The sequence below is a fragment of the Hemitrygon akajei genome, unplaced genomic scaffold (genome assembly GCF_048418815.1).
Source record: "Hemitrygon akajei unplaced genomic scaffold, sHemAka1.3 Scf000134, whole genome shotgun sequence".
NCBI classification, from domain to species: domain Eukaryota; kingdom Metazoa; phylum Chordata; class Chondrichthyes; order Myliobatiformes; family Dasyatidae; genus Hemitrygon; species Hemitrygon akajei.
In genome coordinates this window covers 204,493-227,866 of record NW_027332020.1, presented here as the reverse complement: position 1 = coordinate 227,866, position 23,374 = coordinate 204,493, and the positions used below count along the sequence as shown (strand labels likewise).

The window sequence follows — 23,374 nt, the reverse complement described above, 5'->3', positions numbered from 1 at the left end:
ACTTTCTCTTGACTGAATGAATGGAAACTCGGAGTCAGAAGCCTGACATTGGATACACAAGAACACATGCACAAAATGCTGGAGGAACTGATCAGGCCAGGCAGCATCTGTTTGTCGACTCTACTCTCTTCCATAGATGCTACCTTGCCTGCTGAGTTCCTCCAGAATTTAGTGTGTTGCTTGGATTTCCAGCATTTGAAAATGTTCTCTTGTTTGTGATGGGATACAAAGAAGTCATCGTTCAGTCATGATATAAGATACAAGTATACATAGGAGTAGAATCATGTGATTCGGTCAATCTATTCTGCTTCATAATCAATCATGGAGGATTTTTTTCCAACACCGTATTCTTGCTTCCCTGTTATAATACTCAACCTATTTAGCAATCCAGAATATAAATATACCCAACGATATCCTCCACCACCCTCTGTGGTAACAAATTCCACATCTCACCCAACATTTTTCTGAAGTAATTTCTCACATCTCAGATTTAAAGTGATGCTTCTTTATTCTAAGGCAGTAGTTTCAGATCCCAGACTCCGTGGCTAGTCAAGACACACTCTCCATTCTCACTGCATCCAGACTTGCTATTATTCAATTGGTGTAAATAATCACCCCTCACCAAACACTCCACCCCACAAGCCTCAAACACCATACCTCTGAAATCCAATGAACACAGTCCCAGAGCCATCAAATGCTCCTCATGAATAATGCTTACCATTCCTCAAATTATTCTGGTGAACCTTGTTAGCAACAGCTGTACTGAATACATTTCCGGGAAAAAACATGACAATTGTTACCAGGATAATGGAGTGGGAAAAGCTATGGTTTCTTTACTCTTCTATCAACTCTGACAAAACGAGCGCTGGTACACTGGTCCATTCGCAGGAGATTTCAAATGTTCTAGGGTGAATGTAATAAAGAGAAACTGGAATCACTAGAAACGCTGAACAGGTAAGGGACAGCTGTGGGGAGAGGAAAAAAGTCAGCGATTCGTTTTCCTGACCTTTCGTCAGAATGGATTCAAACATCATCCAGTTTTTAATGGGAAATCTTGGATTTTTCTCCATGGGGCGGTGCGGACTGAGGGAAGATCTGATACAGGTTTTTCAGATTATGAAAGACATCACCAGAGTAGACAGGGAGTATCATTTTGCTGGTTAGAAATGTCTAATACCAGAGGACATGAAATGAAGGTATGAAGGAGTAGATGCAAAGGAAATTTGAGGGTAAGTTGTTCTACTCAGAGAGGTGTGGATTCCTGGAATGCGCTGTCTGTTAGGGTGGTGGAAGCAAATACGCTGGAGGCTTTTAAAATAAATTTAGATAGACACAGGGGTGCGAGGAAGATTGTGAGTATACGGACATTGTGTAGGTAGGAGTCATTAGCTTTTTTTTGGGGAGGTTGATTTACTTTTCAGCTGGTTTGCACATCATTGTAGCTGAATGGTCTGTTCCTGTGATGTACTGTTCAACGTTCTGTTCTATCTTCAGCATCTTGAATTTCTGTTTGACTCCCACTGGCAGGTAGACAGGTGACAGTGGGGGGGGGGGGAATTTCCAAATGTGAATTGAATTCTGAAACCCCAGTCTTTTTCTACTGGTGCAAACATAAAACAGTGCATTTAATCACAGCCTCTCCCTGTGATGGAAGGATTGGGAACTTATTCTCTGCTTTACTTCCAAAGGAACCAAACATCTGAGCACAGAACAGAAATACTCGCTCAGTAGCTCATAAACCCGGACAACTTGACACCTGATTCATTTTATCTGGGTCAAAACATGTGTGGTATCCCAGGAACCAACTTCAGAGGGTCACAGCCCACACCGAGAGCCTCACACATCTTTTCCACATCTCACACTGGGTGTTCCTACATCCCACACTGAGAGATTCGCGCTACCAATATCCAGTCACCGGAGACGTCTGCTTCATTATGGAAGGAGGAACGTCCAGCCGCATCTGTAAAAGCACCAACGTAGACCGAAGCCCAAACTCTGACAGTTTCATATTCTTGGAGCCAAATCCCAAGATTGTATAGCAAGCATCAAAACGTACACACCCAGATCAAACCATGACAGAAATGGAGCCTGATGATCTTTTGTCTGGACGGAGCGCAGTTGGGAAACATGGGCATTTGGTCACAAAGAGGGTGCTGATACACTTCAAATTGTCTCCCAGTTACATTGAGTACATTTGTTCATTATTTTATTGTTGAGTGCGGTGTAGCCCAGGTCAATTAGCAGCCACTTTCCCCGTCGTGTAACAGGAACAAAATGTGTTAAATATAACTTTGAAAATATAGCACTGGAAACTCAGTAGAGGAGATTTTTTTATATTTTATTGATGCAGAAACAATGGACTGGCTGCAAGATGATTGATACCCTGAAAGGAATTGCATAAATACAATCCCTACAATACATTCCATCTCGTACAGTAAATGCTCAAAGAATCCTCTTATCTCAGTCCACTCTCTCTCCACTGAGAGTCAGCAACCAGAGAGCGAGAAACATGTTCAACATCCTTCCAAATTCCAGTGCTTGTTTTTACCCTTTCGAGGTGCATTCAGTAAACCTCATGGTAATTCCAGCTCTACTGAACTCTCAGCAGTGCAGATGCTGGTCCGAAATAAAAACACATTGTTGGATACGACACGTCTGCAACAAATGTCGATTATGTGTAGAAGTTTCAATTCAGATTCATAGAACAATGACAGGACAAACACAAGCCTGTTAGCCCATCCGGTCCGTGCCGTGTCCAGTGTGGTCCTATCGCCCTGCACTCAGACCATAGCCCTCTAGATCTCGCTCATCCATATACCCAACCAAACATCTCTCAGATCCTACTATTGAACCTTCATCTATTACCTCTGCTGAGAGTTGTTTCCGCATTCGCACACCCTCTGAGTGAAGTAGTTCCCCCTCAGATTCCCCGTAAATGTACGATCCCCCTAGATCGATGATCTGATCCAACCTGAGGGGAAAATGCCCACCCGCATTTACCCTATTTATACCATCATATATTGCAGGGGTTCTCAACCAGGGGTCACTGGACCCTCCCTTTAATTGTAGGGCAAATGGCATAGAAAAATTGAAAAACTTCTAGTGTACCCCCTCATTCCCCTGCATTCCAGGTAATCAAGTTCTATCCAGTTCTACCTGTCACTATAATTATTTCCTGAGTTACCAGCAATGTCCGTGTAATTTTCCCTGTACACTTCCACGCCTATCGATATCTTTCCTCCAAGCAGCTGAAAAGAACTACACACAGTTCTGCATATTTGGGAATCACGGTGTCTTTTACAACTTTATCATTATTATCCCAACCCCCTGTTATGGTCCGGTCCTGAGCCGCGTTCCGGGTCTTGATCCGGTCCGCGTACTCCGGACTCCGGGTCTTGCAGCCGTCCCTCCTGTCACCTTTAAGCCAAACAGGATCACCTTGGCTTAAGAAGGTGCACCTGTTGCCTATCAGCTGGCAGGGGGATATAAGGGACTCTGAGACCGAGCCGAGTTGGGGTGGTCGTCTTACTCTGACCTGTTTTGTCCTGTTCACTGGTTGTCGTGTACGAGCTCGTTTGCCATGTTCCGAGGTGTTTCGTCCGATCGGCTCTGTTCGCTCCGGACGTCCCGGCTTGCAGGGCTCATGTCTTCAACCTCAAGTTCCGTGAATCAGCCTTGGAGTCACCCCGGACCAAGTTCCCCTCGGATACCTTGCCTCCGTCAGGTAGCAGGCCGGACTGCCTTTGCCCGGCGGAGGGGTTCTTTCCCCTTCCTACACCTCACCTCTGATGGGTTGTGTCCGCTACCTGCCAAGGGGTCCTTCGTTTTGCCCGGGCCTTCGTGTTCCCGTCTGGGAGGCGAACCTGCCCAGAAGTATGCGGCCCACCCTGAGGTCTCTGCCCTTTCCTACCCCTTGCCCTCTACGGATTGTGCCCGCACCTGCCCAGGTGTTCCGCGTCCTGCCCGGGCCTCCGTGTTCCGGCCAGGGAGGCGGCCCTGCCCAGGAATTATGCGGCCGCCCAGGGGGCTCTCCAGCCTTGCCACGGAACTCAAAGACCCGGCCTAGCCACGGAACTCACTCCAAGACCCGGCCTAGCCACGGAACTCACTCCAAGACCCGGCCTAGCCACGGAACTCCAAGACCCGGCCTAGCCACGGAACTCCAAGACCCGGCCTAGCCACGGAAAACTCCAAGCACCCTGCCAAGCCACGGTCTCCGGGATCCAGCCTAGCCACGAACTCTCTCTGAACCCCAGGATTACCTGGCAGGCCCTTTCTCTTTCGCACGCCCTGGTCTCCCCATCTGGTTCTATCCTTTAGTTATTCCTGTCCCGCCACTTGTACATCAGTGCCTGCGTCCTGCACTTGGTTCCAGCCTCCTGTCCCCAAGTGACACCCCTCTTAATAGCCTATGTTATAAAGGTCAATATGCCCAAATCTCCCTTTACGGCCCTGGTGCTACCTTGAAGGAATTGTGGATCTGTAACACGCATGCCAGGACAATCTGGCTCAAAACAGTTACTTTCTCCAAACAGTAAGCCTGATCAACACCTGCACTCACTAACCCACTCTCCACACCACACCTACTACTAATTTAACATTTCTTGTTAGTTCTGGGCACTCCTGTGCCTAACGTCACTTTATGGACACAGAATCAATGTCAGTCTCATATGTCCAGACACTCCTGTGTCTAACGTCACTGTAGGGATATACGATCAATATTTTTAAGTTGTCATACTTAATGTATATTTTGTTTATTCTTGTGATCGCTATAATTTTGTTTTTTTAAAAAATTCTGTTGCTTTGGATCCTTTTTTGTTCTCATTTGCACTTACACTTCTCATTTACACTCTTAATATTATGATACCCAACAATGTCATCTTCTTTCTCCCCTGGAATAAAGATCCAGCTCGACAAACCTCTTCCTATGACTCGGCTCTGGAGTCCAGGCAACATCTTCAGATTTCTCGTCAGCAACCTCTCCAGAATGATAATGACTTTTCTACAGTAGGGTGAACACAACTGTACATAATACTGTGTAGCCGCACCAACAATACAATACCCATAATCCAGAACTCAGTGCTCTAACTGAAGAAGGCCAGCATGATTAAAGCCTTCTTCTTCAACCTCTATACTTGCACGCCCACTTTCAGTGAACTGTACACGTGTACTCCAAGATCGCTCTGTTCCTCAACACTCGATGCCCTCCCATTCACTATTACAGTCCGACCTAGTTTGACTGTCCAAAATGAACCACCTCTCACTTGTCTAAGTTGAAAACCATTTGCCATTCCTCAGCCCATCTCTATAACTGACCAAGATGTCTTTGAAATTCATTGTCACCTGTTGCCTTATCAACCAGTCTCCCGAATTTACTCTCCCTGTATTACCATGACTGTGTGGTCACCCACAGCACCAATCTGATAATTCAATTTGTCGACGACACTGCATTGATTTGTCTCCTCTCAAACAGTACTGGGGTGGCCTACAAGGAAGAAGTCATCTCCCTGACACAGTGGTGGCAAAATAACAACCTGTCCCTCAATGTCGCAAAAACAAAGGAGCTGATTGTGGATTACAGGAGGAATGGAGACGGGCTAACCCCTATTGAAATCAGTGGATCAGGGGCTGAGAGGGCAAACAGCTTTAAGTTCGTCGGCATCCACATCACCGAGGACATCACGTGGACTGTTCACAGCAGTTGTATGATGAAAAAGGCACAAGCGCCTCTTTTACCTCAGACGGTTGAGTAAGTTCAGAATTGGCCCCCAAATCCTAATAACTTTCTATAGAAGCACAATCGAGAGCATTCTGTCTGGCTGCATTACTGCCTGGCATGGGACCTCCCATGATTCAGGACATTTACAAGGACAGGTGTGTAGAAAGCGCCCTGAGGATCATTGGAGACCAGTGTCATCACAATCACAATCTATTCCAGCTGCTACCATCCGCGAGACAGCACAACAACATAAAAGCCAGGACAAACAAGTTCCTAGACAGCTTCCTCCATCAGGTCATCAGACTAATTAACTCACGCTGATTTGAGTTAACTCTATATCACATGATCTATTCAATGTATTATAAATTAATATACATTACTTTGATTACACATTGACACATTTGGACCGAGACGTAACGTAAAGACTTTTACTCCTGGTGTATGTGAAAGATGTAAGAAATCAATTCAGTTTAATTCAATTCAAACTTATTAATCGTGACATGTACGTTCATATACAAATCAATGGCATGAATAAAGAATGATAGAGGTCTCGACACTGGCACACACATCGCCCTCATCACAAGCCTCTATTTGCAAAAGTCATCTTCAATAATCTCCCTCTGCTTCTTGTTCTCGAGCCCGGTGTGAATCCACCGCGCCAGCTCATCGTGAATCCCACGTGACCGAACCTTCCAGATCAGCTGCCATGCGGGATCTTGTTAGAGACTGTACCAAAGTCCATCTTGACAACATCACTCCCCAACTTCACCTAACTCCCTAGTTAACTCTTAAATAATCTCCCAAATACTTGACAGAAAGTATGTCCCATTGGGCAGTGTAGGTAGTGATTTCCCCATAACCAATGCCCAAATATCAGCTTCACTGCAGGCTGAGAAAATTCCGATCCCAGCTGTCGAATTACCAACCAGGATTGAAGCCCTGGAAACTGCCATTTCCATATCCTCAGAGTCACATGCGCAATATTATAACCAATACAAAGACGCTTTGGTGCCGGCGATTTGCCTTCGTGTTCCTGCCATTTCCGATTCACAAACTAAGGTGGAACTGGAACCTAATGACCCTCTGCCGGGGCCGATGCTATGTAGAGGATGCGGTTACACTTCAGCCTCTCCCCAGCAGCTAAACCAAGCACATCTGATCATAATCACTTGCTGTGTAGGATCTTGCCCAGCACAGTTGGTTGCCATATTTCCTGCAGTGTAGCAGGAACAAAACGTAAAAGTATAAAGTAGAAAATGTTGGGAACTCAGTACATCAGACTACATCTCTGAAAGGAGAAATGGTGGAAGACCCAGTTCCAGAACTGAGACTGTCCGAGATGTTGCCGATCTGCTGAGCATCTCCGGTATTTTCTCCTCCTTAACTTAAATTTCCTGCAATAGTATTTTTCCCTCTTTACTTTAATGCACGGATAATAACTGATTGCTACCCTAAACTGTAAATGCCACCCCAGCCCAAGCAATTTGTTAGTTCGGAGTTCATTCTGAACCTTGTGTAATACATAACACACAGTTAATACTCACAGCATCCCTTCCTTCCACTGTCGTTCTGTTACATTTGCTCCTGTGGACACTGTGTCTACGCTGAGAGGCGGTGACCACAGAACACTAAAATGGGCAACACTTGCTGCAGCTCCGATGGGCTGTTACCCTGGAAACACAGGAAGTGGCTCACCGAAAATAACCGAAAAACATCAGATGCTATGAGTTCCATTTTGACAAAGATTAACACTGCAGCCATTTTGTAAAGGGGAAACTAAACAGGGTTGTTTTCATCCTGCCGTGTGCTGTGTTCAGTTACACCACTGGTAGTCCTAGCTGTCAAAAGACCAGTCCCGGAAAAGATGCAAAACAAAACATCAGAATGAAGACAAAGTTTGAAAGAGAGTTTGCTGAAATATATTATTGCAGCAATGTGATACAGGCTGGTCAGTTTGAACAAGGTGGTTGATATATATCATTGAGGTGATGGGATACAGGCTGGACAGAGGTTGAACACGATGGGCAGGGGATGAGCAGATGGAGCCAGATGGGAGAAGGGAATGAAGGACGATCCTTGATAGCCCTCCAGCAATACACAGATCCTGAAATAATAGTAAGCACTAGTAGATAACAGATTCCAATATAACAAAGCCAGAATAAATAATAAGAACTTTGGTATATGCACTCTTCTTCTCTACAAGCTTTTTCAATACACCACAGAAATTATCCCATCTTCATACTTTACATCTTCATACGGTTACTGCTCTTCCTTTAACTGAATGAAATAGTGGAGAACTGTGGGCACAGCTGAGTACAACATAGAAACTAACGTCCCCTCCATGGAATCTATCTATACTTCCCCAGTGCCTCAATAAAGCAGACAACATAATGAAAGATCCCCACAACTCTGAACATTCTCACTTCTCACCCTCCCATAGGGGCGAAGATAAAATAAAACAGACATGCCACCGGGTCAAGGACGGTGTCCATTCTGCTGTTAGAAGCGAACAGCGTGACGAGTGGACTCCTGACCTCACAGTCTAAATCGATGTGACCTTGCACCACATATCTACCTGCACTGCACTTTCTCTGTACCCAGAAGGATTCGTTACACTCTGGTATTGTTTTATCTCAATGTACTGCTGCAATGTATTATCTGTGTGGATAACACTAAAGACACGATTTTCACTCTAACTCTGTACATTTTAAACAAAATAAAGCTTCCCCATTTCAATCGTGTGGAAATATAGACATCCTGGGTTGCTCATTTGGAAATTCCAGAGTGAGTGTACACATTTCCGAGAATCCCAGATAAATGAACAAGACTTAATTCTCACATTAATAGGGCCAGATATCGGGGACACTGTCAGCATTTCGGCAAGTCGGAGACATGGAAATAAGATGGAAATAAAGTTCCCAGTCTCCCGAAAGGACGTGAGAGATCTGGATCTCACTGTCCTGTCCGAACGGGGGAAATTAAAACTACTCATATACGTGGAACAGTGTCCCGAGGGTGCGATTACTCTGTTTAACCCCTGTGTCTGCAAGAACACAACGGGCCGAACGGCCGCTTCCAGCGTGCTGGGAGCATGTAAAACAGTTATTGATCCAGGTGGAGTTTGGATCCTATACCGGGCCGTGTGATGGAGGTAGATTTTCCCAGGTGCATCTTAATGGATGGGTTCAGTCTCGGCATCACCACCTCATCGAGATGCGGAAAAACGTTTTCACCCAGAGAGTGGTGGATATGTGAAGTGTTCTACCCCAAAAGGCCGTGGAGGCCAAGTCTCTGGATGCATTCAAGAGAGAGTTAGATAGAGCTCTTATAGATAGCGGGGTCAAGGGATATGGGGAGAGGGCAGGAACGAAGTACTGATTGTGTATGATCAGCCATGATCACAGTGAATGGGGGTGCTGGCTAGCAGGGCCGAATGACCTACTCCTGCACCTACGGTCTATTGTGTATTGTCTATTATCCCGCTCCTGGGACCAGACCAGGGACTGAGCGGCGGCTCATCTCAGGCGGTTCGGTGTGAACCCGGACCGACCGCGACAGGTTGTATCCAAGAAGTGGGAAGAGGCCGCCAGGTCGAGGACTCTTTGCCCAACATCAGGTTCCCCACACCCGGGATCGGGTTCAGTACTCACCGATGGGAAATTACCGGTCGCGTTCACCCCGAGTGACGGGCCTCAACACTGACCGATGAGAACCCGACCAACTTGTCCCGCAGACAGCGATCAGCCCACCTGCTCACAGCCGACGATACGTTTCAGCAGCGAACAGAAAGAAAACCACCGCCATTCCAGAGACTGTGAGAGCGGGGGCTAGCCGCGGAAGCAGATGCTGCTGATCTGCGTTGAAATGGGAGCGAGAAACTGGATCTGGTGACGTGTGGATGGTCTCCCACCTGAACCGGTGACGCTGCTCCTCGCCCCTCACATACTGCCCGACCAACCTGCCGCACTTTTGCAAGTTACTTCATACGTTTTATATATATATATTCCCTCCCCCCCCCCGCCCCCCCCCCCGTATCCTCGGCGTCCCCATCGCTCCACCTCTCGGTTCGATTACGGGTTTGATTCCTATCCCAGTCCGATACACAAGTCAGACCCGAAAAGATTTCATGCAAATCAGTTCTGTGTTTATAAATACTAATTTCTATTCAGATTCCCCCGAGGACTCATAGGACAGGAAAACTGAAAAGTTAAATGAGAAGCAGCAGGAGGTGAGCATTCAGCCCGTCAAACCATCAACAAGATGGCGGCGGCTCTCTCATCTCAGCCATATGTTTCTGCCTGATCCGCATTTCCTCGCACCATTCGGTCTCCACACATCTGCCGACCTCTGTTTTATGTAAAGACGATCACGGATCATCATCGTCCTCCAAGAATCAGACTTGTAAATCTCTAACACATATAGTCTCTAACCTCTTTGTTAATCCTTCATGGAATAAAATTCTATTTCTGCAGCCCCGTGTTGCCCCAACCACTCACCACCACCGTCTGTCACTATTTCCAACTTACCACCTCCCCCTCACCCGGATCCACCTCTTACTCTCCAGCTCTTGCACCGTCCCACCCCGCAACTCTTTTCTCTGACTATTTCCTGGAGGGTCTCAGCCCGAAATGTTGACGGTCCATTTCCCTACACAGATGCTGCCCGACCTACTGAGTTCCTCTGGCAAGTTGTGCTTTGGTCTATATAACCCGTGTTAGTCTGGGGATCAGGAGTTTACACCACATCCAAGATACAATCTGAACAAGGCACAAGTAACTAGTATGGTAAGTACCTCACTTAAAGACGTGAAAGCTTGCAAATGCTGGAAATCCAAAGCAACATCATAAAATGCTGGAGGAAATCACTAAATCTGGCTGTATCTACGGAAAAGAGTAAACAGGCGACATTTTGGACAAAGAGCCTTCTTCACTACGGAGGAGGGAGGGGGAAGATATGTGAATAAAAAGGTCGGGGAGGAGGAAGAGGCAAGCTGGAAGGTGACAGGTGAAGTCAAGCGTTGGACGGGTCAAGGGCTGAGAAGAAAAAATCGGAAAGCTGTCAATAGGAGAAAGGGAAGAAGGGGACACAGGGGAAGTAATAGGTTGGTGAGGAGAAATTAAATTTCAGAGTGGGGAATTGAGAAGTTTGTGGGGGTGGGGTATTTATTTACTGGAAGGAGAATTCAATATTCATACAATCAGGTTGGAGGGTAACCAGATGGAATACAAGGTGCTGCTCTTCCACCCAGAGGGTGGTCTCATCTTGGCACAAGAGAAAGCCATTGGTCGAGACGTATCGGAATGGGAATCAGAATTAAAATGTTTGGCCACTGCGATGTCCCTCTTGTGCCAAATGATAAAGAGATACTCGACAAAACGGTATGTGGGTCCCACCAATGTAAATGAGACCTCAGCGGTAGCACGGGATACAAGAAGTGACCCCAGCAGATCCGTAGGTGAAGTGTTGCCGCATCTGGAAGGACTGTTTCGGGCTCCGAATACAGGTGAGGGAGGAGGTGTACAGGTAGGTATAACACTTAGGCCACTTGCACGTCAAGTGACTTCCGGGAGATTAGTGAGGAGGAATGAAAGGACAAGGTAATTGAGGAGGGAGAGATCCCTGTTAAAAGAAGAGGGCGGGGTGGGAGCGAGGAAGGTAAAGATACTTTTAGTTGTAAGACTTTGGATATGGTGGAAGTGGCAGAGGCTGAAGGGGAGGTAGATAAGGACAAGAGGAACTCTATTATTCTCTGCTTCCTGTCATTGAGCCCGGTGTGAATCCACCTTGCAAGCTCCCCGTGAATCCCACGTGACCAAAACTTCCAGATCAGCTGCCATGCGGGATCGTTGGGCTTTACCAAAGTCCTTATACAGAACATCACTTCCCATCTTCACCTATCTCCATAGTTATTCTTCACACATCTCCAGAAAACGTGAGAAGTATGATGTCCCAACGGGTGGTGTAGTCGCTAACCATCTGAGACTTCAGCCTCACTGCAGACTGAGGAAATTCCGATCCCAGACTGAAGCACGTACAGTGTCAGTTGCATATTCTGAGAGACTCCATCCTAATATGACACACAAACGCTTTGAACTCGGCGATTTGTCGTGGTGTTCCTGCCACTTTAGATTTACAAACTAAGGTGGAACTGGAACCTAATGACCCTGTGCTGTGCCGGGTCATTCGGGTGACTAAGGTGGAACTGGAACCTAATGACCCTGTGCTGTGCCGGGTCATTCGGGTGACTAAGGTGGAACTGGAACCTAATGACCCTGTGCTGAGCCGGGTCATTCGGGTGACTAAGGTGGAACTGGAACCTAATGACCCTGTGCTGCGCCGGGTCATTCGGGTGATTAACCAGGCTATCGCTTGAGAGAGGACACGGATGCAACTTCTGTTTGTCTCCAGCAGCTCAACTGAGCACATTTGATCAATATCTTATTACTGGGAGGGATCCTGCCCTACATGATTGGCTGCATGTTTCCTTCAGTAGCAGAAATGTAAAATTATAAAATAGAAAATGCTGGTAATTCAGTACATCAGGCTACATCCATGAAAGGAGAAAAGGTGGAAGTTTCAGAAATGGAACCGTCCAAGATGCTGCCGGTCTGCTGACCGTTTCCACTATTCTCTTTTCTCTTACTTTAAACGTTCAGGCAAAAACAGTTTGTATTTATTTTTATTGCACAGATAGTAGCTGATTTCAAAATTTTTCGAACAACCCAAAATGTCATCCCCACCCCTCCAATTGGTCAGTTCTCTGTTTATTCCGACCCCGGTGTAATACATCCCGTACAGTCAGTGCTCACAGCATACTTCCTTCATACTGTCATTCTGTTGCATTTGCTCCTGGGGCAACTGTCTCTACCCTGAGAGGCCGTGACCACAGAGCGATAAAATGTGCCACACCTGTTGCAGCTCTGGCGGGCCGTTACCATGGAAACAGAGGAAGTGGGTCAGCAAAAGTTACTGAGAAAGGAAATAACAAACTCAATAAAACATGCTATGTTTCATTATGAGAACGATCAACACTGCAGCTATTTCATAACGGTGAAACTAAAATTGTAATGCCTGCTTTTACTCTGCCTCGTGCTGTACTCAATTCGACCCCTGGTCGTCCTAGCTAACAAAAGAAAAAAAAAACAACAAAAAACACAAAATAGAAAACAAATAAAACAACTATTCCTAGAAAATTCAATGAAGGAAACGGTGAAAGAGATCACTTCACGATGAAGATGTAGGTCAGAAGACAGTTTGCTGATACTTATGACAAAGCTACAACAAACAATAAGAAATTCGGCATGATCTTTGAATTTGAAATTTGAAATTTGGCTTATTACCAAGCATCAATTCGTCAAGGAAGATATCCCATAGGGATACTTCCCGCCTTCATACGGATACTGCTCTGCCCATGACAAGTTGAAACAGCAGAGAACTGTGGACACTGCTGAGCACAACATAGAAACAGGCCGCCTCTCCATAGACTGTGCCTACATTTCCCGCTGCAATGCAGGCAGTATAGTTTAAGTTTCCCACAAACCCAGACATGATCACCTCTCACCCTCCCACCTGATCGAAGACTTTTTTTAAAAAACGGAAAACATGCCACTAGGCTCAAACGTGGCTTCCATTTTGCTGTTACGGTAGCATGCAAAGGTTTGGGCACCCCTGATCAAAATTTTTGTTACTGTGAATAAAGTGAGTAGAAGATGAACTGATCTCCAAAAATCAAAACGTTAAAGATGAAACATTCTTTTCAACATTTTAAGAAAGATTATTGTAGTATATTTGTTTTGTACAATTTTAAAATGAAAAAAGGAAAGTAGCAACATGCAAAAGTTTGGGCACCCCATGGGATTTGAGCTCTCAGATAGCTTTTACCAAGATTTCAGAACTTAACAAACTTTTTAAGGCTATGGCTTGTTCACAGTCATGGTTAGGAAAGGCCACACATTTCAAAGTTTTATAAATACCCTGACTCCCCAAAACTTGTCTCAACAATCAGCAGCATGGGCCCGTCTAAGCAGCTGCCCAGCACTCTGAAAAGTAAAATAAATGATGCCCGCAAAGCAGGAGAAGGCTATAAGACAGCAAAGCGTTTTCAGGTAGCCGTTGCCTCAATTCGTAATGTAAGTAAGAAATGGCAGTAAATGGCAGTAAACGGTGGAGGTGAAGTTGAGATCTGGAAGACCAAGAAAACTTTCCCAGAGATCTGCTCGTGGGATTGCTAGAAAGGCAAATCAAAAGCCCCGTTTGACTGCAAGAGTTCTTCAGGAAGATTTAACAGACTCTGGAGTGGAGGCACACTGTTCCACTGTGCAGTGACACCTGCACAAATATGACCTTCATGGAAGAGTCATCAGAAGAAAACATTTCCTGCGTCCTCACCACAAAATTCAGCGTCAGAAGTTTGCAAAGGAACATCTAAACAAGCATAATGCCTTTCGGAAACCTGTGGACTGATGAAGTTAAAATAGAATGTTTTGGCCGCAATGAACTAATGTATGTTTGGAGAAAAAAAAGCGCAGATTTTCATGAAAAGAACACCTTTCCAACTGTTAAGCACTGGGGTGGATCGATCATGCATTGGTTTTGTGATGCAGCCAGTGGCATGGGGAACATTTCACTCGAGAAGGATGAATTCAATTAAATACTACCAAATTCTGGAAGCAAACATCGCACCATCTGAAAAAAAGTTGAAGATGAGAAGAGTATGTTTTCTACAACAGGATAATGATCCTAAACACACCTCAACATCAAGAGGCGCAAGCTAAAGGTTTTGCCATGGCCCTTACTGTCCCCCAACCTAAATATCATCGAAAATCTGTGGATAGACCTCAAAAGACAGTGCATACAAGACGACCCAAGAATCTCACAGAACTAGAAGTCTTTTAGAAGGACGAATGGGCGAAAAGCCACCAAACAAGAATTGAGAGACTCTTAGCTGACTAGAGAAAGCGTTTACAAGCTGTGATACTTGCCAAGGGGGTTGTTACTGACCATCCAGGGTTCCCAAACTGTTGCCTCGGGCCCTTTTCCTTTTTTGTTATTTTGAAACTGTAAAATATGGAAATAATAATGTAATATTGCTTAAATATTAAAGAAATGTGTCATCTTGAACTTCATGCGTTTTGGAATCAGGTCATCTTTTACTCGCTTAGCTATTCACAGTAACAGGAATTTTGACCAGGAGTGCCCAAACTTTTGCATGCCGCTCTATATCAAATTGAATGTCTCCAGTATAAGACACAGCTTAATAATCTGGACTCTGGACCTCACTATCTAACTCCATGAGATAATAATTTTTATATTCTGCTATTGTTTTACCTTCTCTCACCTCAATGTACTGTTGTAATATGTTGATCTCGATGGATGGTATGCAAGACAAGTTTTTCAATGTACCTCCGTAAGTGACAATAATAAACGACTCCCACTTTCATTGTGCTGAAATATGAGACAGACTGAGCTTCTGCTCTGGAACATCTGGAGGGAGACTTGCCGAATGTGTACAAACCTCTGAGGAACACGCATATATGGAATACGCTTAATTCTCGCATTAATAGGGTCATATACCCGGAAACACTGGCTGCACTTCGGCAAGACGTAACAAGGGAATGGAATTAGGAAAAAAATGTCCGGACAAAATAAGGGGACGTCAGAAATGTGGATCTCACTGCTTTGTCTGAACAGGAGTAAGGTTAAACTGCTCATACACATGGGGTAGTACCTCAAAGGTGGGACTACTGCCTCTAGCCTTCTGTGTCTGCAAGAACACAGCATAATCGAATGGCCAATTATCGATCCAGGTGACGTTTGGATCCGCTACCGGGCCGGGTGATGGAGGTAAAGTTCACCAGCAACAACTCCACAGATGGGAGCAGTCCCGACACCCTGCCTCATCCCGCTCCTGGGACTAGAGCAGCAGAGTTGAGGGTAGGCTCATTTCAGGCGTTCGGTGTGAAGGTCCAAAACCCGAATCGACCCCGGCATGTTTTGTCCAGCAACCTGTTCTGGTGAGTTAACGGGTCTCTTTACATTTCATCAGGCTTCCCCGCTCAGGACAGTCCTCAATACTCACCGAAAGGAGCTTTTCCTGCAGACCGTAAATCTTCCCCCCGCTGCCCGCCGGCGATCAGCATCAACACGCAACGGAAAAGGACACACCAGCTATCCAGAGACTGAGCATGCGCAATATGAGCTCCCCCTCCAGAGCTGAGGTGGGCGGGGTGGGCGGAAACCAACCCGCAGATGCTGCAGCTCCACAGTAGAGAGGCTCACATGACCGATTTGTGACTCCCCCATGTCAATTAAACAAACTGGGTTGCTGAATTGAAAGATCTGGAGGAAGGAGTAACTAAACTGCCCAATTTTTTGAAATGAATTGTATTGAATTGACTTTGTTTCTTCCATCCTTCACATACGTGGGGAGTAAACACCTTTACGTTACATCTCCATCCAAATGTGAAATGTGCAATCATAGTAATTTAAAATAATTTATTATAAATAGGGCAGTCAATGTAATATAGAGTACACTCAAGTCCGCGTGAGTTCATTAATCTGATGGCCTGGTGGAAGAAGCGGTCCCGGAGCCTGTAAGTCCTGGCTTTTATGCTGCTGTACCGCTTCCCGGATGGCGGCAGCTGGAATAGATTCTGGTTGGGATGGCTTGGGTCCCCGATGATCCTATTAACCCTTGCTACACACCCATCCTTGTAACTGTCCTGAATGATGGGAAGTTCACATCTACAGATGCGCTGGGCTGTCCGCACCACTCTCTGCAGAGTCCTGCGATTGAGGGAGGTACAGTTTGCATACCAGGCAGTAATGCAGCCCGTCAGGATGCTCTCAATTATGCCCCTGTAGGAAGTTCTTATGATATAAAGGCCATACCATACTGCCTCAACTGTCTGAGGTTGAGGAGGCGCTGTTGTGCCTTTTTCACCACACATCTGGTCTGTACAGACCACGTGATGTCCTCAGTGATGTGGATGACGAGGAACTTGAAGCTGTTTCCCTCTCAAGCTGAGATTCATTGATGTCAATAGGGGTTCGCCCGTCTCCATTTCTCCTGTAATCCACAACCAGTTCCTTTGCTTTTGCGTCATTGGGGTGAGGTTGTTTTCTTGACACCACTGTGTCAGAGAGATTTCCTCTTCTCTGTTGGCCACCTCGTTATTATTTGAGATAAGACCAATCAATGAAGTGTCGTCGGCAAATTTAGTTAGCAGATTGGAGCTGTGGGTGGCGATACAGTCATGGGTATACAGCGAGTAAAGGAGAGGACTCAGTACGTAGCCCTGAGGGTCCCCTCTATTGAGATTCAGAGGGGCAGAGGTGATGGAGCCTACTCTTACAGCCTGCTGGGGATCTGACAGGAAGTCCAGGATCCAGCTGGACAAGGCAAGGTCAGGGCCGAGGTTTCTGAGCTTCTTGTCGATCCTGGATGGAACTACTGTGTTGCATGTTGTACTGTAGTTCAAGAACAACATTCTCACATAGGCATCCTTCTTCTCCAGATGTGTAAGCACAGATGAATGGAGGAGATTCAATTCTCCCATAAATAGGATCATATATCGGGAAACATTGGCTACACATCGTCAGGTCATAACAGTGGAATGGAGTGAGAAACGAATGCATCCCCATAATGGGTGGCCGTGTCTGATCTGGATCCCACCGCCTTGTCTGAGCGAGTGATAGATGAAAGATGGGTCTCATCCCGGCATCACCGCCTCATTCTTCCCCGCCCCGGTTAATCTCAGGCAGTTCGCAGTGAACGTCCCACAACCCGGTCAGACGCCATAAGACCATATGTTATAGGAGCAGAAGTAGGCCATTCGGTGCACGAGTCTACTCCGTCATTCAATCTTGGGCTGTTCCAATTCTTCAACTCATCCCGACTCCGCTGCCGTTATCCCATACCGTGTGACGCCAGCAGGTTTTGTGTGGGAAACTAAACGAGACTGCCAATTCTGGGAGGTTAACGGGACTTACTGCCCAACATAAGACCTGCCCTCCTGGGGCCGGCCTCATTACTCACCGATGTAAAGTTGATGTCTTCACGCCGCAGTCAGTGATCGCTCCCTCGGCTCAGTAAATAAATGCGGCGGGCGGGGCATGGGAATCATACCCGCAACTGTTTCAGATATCCAGTAAAGTGTGAACACGTGACCGGTGGGGGACTCCCCTGACAACTTCCGAATCAGGGTTAACATCACTGTTATAGTTCAGGAAATGTATTGTCTTTATGGCAGCTGTACAATGTAAATCAGCATAAACTGAATTTATGATATATATTGTCACGTACACACACCGCTGGGGAAAGTACTGGTTATATGCACGCAATACTAAAAGAATCAGCAGCAGTGGAACAAACCTGCAGTCTTGTTAACAAAACACTAGTTTATTAGTAATTACGCCATATGGTAACGTAAACCAGGTAAATCAAGAGTTAACGGTGTTATGCATATATAGTTGTAAGTATATAAACCCCCAAATTTCTTGAAGCTTAGGTGGTAAGTAAATCTCAGGACGGCATGTAAGAAAGTTCAGTTCCATCCTCAGGGGAATTGACCCGAGATATTTGTAATCCAAAGGCGAATGTTGTGATTAGGTCGATATTTCACAGATTCCACGACAGCAATACAAAATAACAATAGCAGTAGTTTTTTTTTAATCTCCGAAGTAGTTCCACTCCACACTCACGGACAGTGACCTTGAACGAATCTCCTTTCGACACAAGTGGTACTACACCCGAATTCAACTATGGGACATCCCAAACCGAATCCACAAATGGATTATCACGAACTATAGCGTATCAGAAAGAGGACATCCTTCAAGTGAACCACCACCCAGGCAAAGGTCGACACACCGGTAGATTCCACAAGGTTACCACAACCACACAACGTGATAGCCACTCATCCGGTTCCACGACATACGAAATAATTGCAATATTGATTTGCCACAGGTGTGACTTTATGGGCTACTTCGAGAGAGTCGAAACTTTGACTTTTGTGTCACTAAGTTTCTTCTGTTTCAAATTTTCCTCTCCCCTCCTCTCTGCCAATTTCTTCTAGTTGCTGCACTTGTGAGAGTGGATTATTAATACTCTGGATCAATCTTGTTACGTATTCAGGCAACAATAAATATATATGAGTTAGGCAAGAGTTTTTATAACAAATAACACGTTTATTAAACACTGAAAACAACCCCCCCAAAAGTAAACAAACACTAACGTAATCGGAAAACAGCTGCTGTGCGGCAGCTTCACAGTTCTTAAAGCGATGCAGCAAAAACAGTTGTTTAAAGCGATATCGGCAAAAGTTCAAAATGCTTAGTCCATTTAAAAGGAGAGACTTTTTTTAAGGCGATTTAAATTCTCTTCCACGTCGTTTTCCTTCAATCCCCGGCGTCGAACTCTTCCCACGTAGAATTTTATGAAACGCAACGGTTTAAATGCACTGACCTTTCCTCCCACACTCTGTCCTCAATCACCTGCTATCTCGCAGAGATTAACACGAGAACAGTCAACGAAATCCTTCCGAATGAGGATCACACAAGGTCGAACCCAATCCACCGTCGAAAATCGATTCTCCTCGATCTTTAACTTCCGAACTCCGATATTCACTCTCCACTAGCAGTATTGTAAAGAAACTGCTGGCAATGACCTATTAAACTTTAGGCATTAGATAAAACTTCATCTTTCAACTAAAGTGCGTCATCACATTAAATCACGCAGTGGCATGAAGTCAACATGGCAAATCAAGCCACGAACTGCCCCTCCCCACAGGGTGGGTCTTCCTTTTATAACCTGTAAAAAAAAACTGTCACATGACATCTACTGGCGGGAAAATGACGTCACTCCACCATCACAAGACCATTACCTCAAGTCCAGTATAACTTCAACCCCAGTCACGTGACAAGGGTACCACTATCACGTGTCACGGGTACGTAACAATCTCTACTCACCCCTTTTGGGCTACTGGAAGTTTAAACCAGCGACCGACTCACTGGTGTCTTCCATTGACAGAATCCATCTTGATTCTCAGCCTGTGTCTCTGCATATCTGCCTGTACGAGGATCATCCGACCTTGCTTATTAAAAACAAGCCTCGAAGTTGTATAAACTAAACATTCATTGTACATTATGTAACTGCTCTTCTCTCACCATATTAACCAAGCAATGTTGTAGTCAGTAGAAATACAAAAGTGTCCAAAAGTCTCATTCTCTCGGCGTTTTAAAGGTGTGTGTGTGTGTGTGCGTGTGTGTGTGTGTGTGTGTGCGCGCGCACGCGCGCGCGCGTGTGTGTGTGTGTTAAAATAAACGAGTGCAAAATTTAAATGGAAGAGTAATAATCCGATTGGCCATTTTAATTGTGTGTAAATATTAGACAGCCTGGGTTGCTTACTAAGATCATCTGCAGGGAGCTTTACATGTACTGTGCACATTTTTATGAAGCCTAGATAAATGAAAAAGTTCTAAATCTTGGAAAGATACGGTCATATACTGCGGAATGTTGGTCACATTTCGGCAAATGAGTGAGGGGAAATGTGCCCACATACAAGAAGAGAACGTGACAGATCTGGATCTCAATGCTTTGTCTGAACGTACGACAGATTAAACCAGACGTAGACGAGAAACAAGTCCGCAGATGCTACAAATCTGCGGTAAAATTGTAGCGGGAAGCCGGATCACGTGACCGATTTACGGACTTCCACGTAACCCAGTGACTCTTCTCCTCGACCTTCATGCGCTGCCCTGCCCACCTGCAGCATTTTCTACATTATTTCATATTTACAACAACTACATTTTTATTTTCTCTTCCGTATCTTCCCCCAACTCACCTCCTCAGTTTCACACAGTCACGGGATTTATCCCCATACCATTCCGCCATACAATTTGCATCCAAAACCGAAATGTGTCATTTAATTCACTTCAGTGTTTACAATCATTGATTTCCATTCGCATTTCTCCGGCCTCACTGGACAGTAACTCATACACATCACCAATTGAGAAACAGCAGGAGGTGGCCACTCCGCCTCTCCAACCATCAACAAGATGGCGGCTGTTGCCCCACCTAATTTATATGTTTCTTCCCGATGCTCATTTACTCCATTCCTTCGGTAGCCACGCATTTGCCGAACTCTGTTTTATGTGAGGACGATCAGTGAGTCCTCACCGTCCTCTGTGAGTGGGATTTACAGACATTCCCCACCCTCGGAGTGGAGACATTCCCCCTCATCTTAGACTCGGATAGTCCACGTGATGTTTGCTCTGGGATACCTTGCTGTGCACCTGGGGGCTTTGGGTGCACATGGATTTCAGTATGCGCACGAATTTAGGGTTATGGTCTCAAACTGAAATTTGGAATACACTGGAATTTAGAAGGATGAGAGGGGATCTGATTGAAGCATATAAGATTATTAAGGGATTGGACACGCTGGAGGCAGGAAGCATGTACCTGCTGATGGGTGAGTCCAAAACTAGAGGCCACAGTTTAAGAATAAGGGGTAGGCCATTTAGAACAGAGATGCGGAAAAAATCTTTCACCAAACAACGGTGGATATGTGGAATGCTCTTCCCCAGAAGACAGTGGAGGCCAAGTGTCTGGATGCTCTCGAGAGAGTTAGATAGAGCTCTTATAGATAGCGTGGTCAAGGGATATCGGGAGATGGCAGGAACGGGGTACTGATTGTGTATGATCAGTGATGATCACAGTGAACGGTGGTGCTGGCTAGAAGGGCCGAATGAACTTCTTCTGCACCTAAGGTCTATTGTCTATTGAAAATATTCGGGTGCGCACTAACTTGGGGATTGCGCAGATTTTGAGGCTCTTTTGGATTATGGGGGTGCAGACGGATTTCGGGTCAAACGCAGAGTCGAGTCTGACGGCCGATCTACATTTGCTATCGGAATTCGGAATTTGGGAAACAATTTTAACGTCTGTACTGTTTGAAGTGATTTCTGATTTGGAGTCATCTGTTATGTATGTGGGGTGTCAGCGTGTTTGGGTACGCATTAATTTGCTGAAGTACACAGATTAGAGGGTGCACGCTCAATTGGCGATTGTGTGCAGATTTGAGGTTGCGTTTTTAAATTGGCCGTGCACACAGATCTGGGGATACATACACGTTTGGGTGTGTTGGCGGAACAAGGTTTGCACACGAATTTGTTGATTGCGGATTATTAATGTCGAGTCTACCAATTTCTCAACTGTTTTCGAATGTATCTTGCTCGGGAAAATCTCATGGGGGTGTGGGGGCGTCAGCGGGTGTAGGGTGCGCGTTGCATTGGGGATTGCACAGAAATTAGGCGTGTCAGCGAAAATGGGTTGCACAGAGTCTCGGGGTGCACATGGATGCAAACGGGATTTTGGGTTTTTTCTTGAATCTATGGGTGCGCACGTTTTTGGGGATAGCCTATATAGGGGAATGTCGGCGAAGATGGAGTCGCCACGTTTCTGAGGGTGCATCTGGAAGTTGATGAGGATTTGGGTTGACCTGTATGTGTCGCCGGATTTGGTGATGTGCTCACGAACTTTGCGATGTGTGTGGCTTTTACTGTCAAGGTAGCTATTTTGTGCTTGAAAGGATTCTTCGTCCGGGTAATCGATAGTGCGGGTTCGGGTATACATACATTTTGGGGTGCGCTCTTACTTGGGGATGTGTGTAGATTTAGGGGTTCACACGGATTTTCGAGATACGTGCGTGCTGTTCAGTATGAGGGTGCACAGGAATTTGAGTTGACAAGCAAATCTGGATGAGTCTGCCGATCTGCAAATAGATTTTGGGGCACGTGAGGATTTTTAATGTCGAGACAACCCTTTTCTAAATAACTTGAAATGGTTCATGCTCTGCATCTGGGGGTATCAGTAGGTTTGTAGTGCACTTTGGTTTGTGTGTGCAAACTTATGATGTGCGCATATTTCTGGGTACACGTGTTTGGGCGTGCACACGGATTTAGGCATGCGCGCAGTTTTAGGGGTGAGCTCTGGAATATGGGAGCGTACATGGATTAGTAGTTGAGCACAGATTCGTGTATATCGGCTTAATTATGGTTGGACACGAATTTGGGCGTGCAAGCGGATTCAAGATGACTGTGTATTACCGACTTATTTGCGGTATCTGCTGTTAAGAGTGATGAACAGACCTAATGGACAATGGGGTACAGAGTTACCCATTCCCCTCCCTGAGAAACATGAACTATTACTGTTGCTATGCTGCTTATGAGAGGGAGAGGTGGGACACAGGCAAAACATCTGCGACAGGTAAAAGAGAGAGAGAGACTGTTGATTTATTGTATTGTGACTCTTCCTGGATTATTTATCATTACGCTGCAAGGACATTATTTTGCTTGTTAAAATTCCTCGGGGGACTGCAGGTGTGGCCTGATTTGATGGACACAATCATTCAGAATTGACTGATAGCTGAGACCCCGTTAGTAGGGATAAAATGCAGGTCTGGAGAGACACCCTTCAGACACACCAGTGGACATTGACTGAGGGTTGTGAACACATAAGGAAGGTGGGGCTTCGGAGACCGAATCAGGATATTGGTCAATAAAGCTCTCAGTGTAACAGCAGGGCCGGTGGGGACTTGTGTGTGTGTCTACTCATGCCAGAGTGACGAGTCCACCACAGAATAACAGTCTAGCTGAAGG

At 45.7% G+C, this 23,374-nt stretch overlaps 1 protein-coding gene across 1 annotated transcript in view; it reads right to left on the bottom strand.

Annotated features, from left to right (window-relative positions):
* The window catches only part of LOC140723766 (NACHT, LRR and PYD domains-containing protein 12-like), a 41,839-nt gene extending 25,963 nt beyond the window's left edge, over positions 1–15,876 (bottom strand). Inside the window, exon 1 of the mRNA XM_073038301.1 lies at positions 15,798–15,876. The gene's annotated coding sequence lies outside the window, so the exon portion shown is untranslated. The remainder of the gene's footprint in view (positions 1–15,797) is intronic.
* Positions 15,877–23,374: the final 7,498 nt, after the last annotated feature.